Source organism: Penaeus monodon, chromosome 34, assembly GCF_015228065.2.
Source record: "Penaeus monodon isolate SGIC_2016 chromosome 34, NSTDA_Pmon_1, whole genome shotgun sequence".
NCBI classification, from domain to species: Eukaryota; Metazoa; Arthropoda; class Malacostraca; order Decapoda; family Penaeidae; genus Penaeus; species Penaeus monodon.
In genome coordinates this window covers 24,043,970-24,044,535 of record NC_051419.1, presented here as the reverse complement: position 1 = coordinate 24,044,535, position 566 = coordinate 24,043,970, and the positions used below count along the sequence as shown (strand labels likewise).

The following is a 566-nucleotide window of genomic DNA, read 5'->3' as shown; positions in this document are numbered from 1 at the left end:
TCCACCCCCTACAGACACACACATAAAAGATAAATCAACAAAAAAAACACTGAATAAAGAGAAATAAACAGACACACAGCCCCCTCCCCCCCCCACCTCGCAGATCGCCATGCCATCACGCATATTGGCCCGCCATCTGTTGGCTCGTAAATCATCCTCTTTCTCCAGCATCCGACACAGCTGACCCGCGGACGCCTCTTGTTAATGCGGTTTATTTTGTGCATCAGCCGCGTCCGAGGCGTGCGAATTTTGGGGAGAATAATTCTTGGCTTTTGTTTATTTTTTTATTGTTTTTTTTTTTAAGGCGTTCCTTATTGTGTGTAGTTTTTTTTTTTTTTTTCTTCCTTGTGGGTTATTGTTGTTGTTGTTTTTTCATGTGGTTTGTTTTCGTTGTGTTATTTATTTTTTACATTTTTTTGGTCTCTTTCGTTATCCATTGTTTTTAATCTTATTAATTTCCCTTATTTTTGTTTTCTTTTTTTTGCCGTGTGGCTAATGGTGTAGCGAAATTTGTTTATTATATCACGCGTTTGTGCTCTCTCGGAAAAGGGGGGAGGGGGTGAAGG

General features: G+C 39.9%; 1 protein-coding gene across 1 annotated transcript in view; it reads left to right on the top strand.

The window, feature by feature from the left end:
* Positions 1 to 566, top strand: part of LOC119594655 (homeobox protein SAX-1-like) — a gene marked incomplete at its 5' end in the record, with an annotated part of 17,155 nt that overhangs the window by 13,818 nt on the left and 2,771 nt on the right.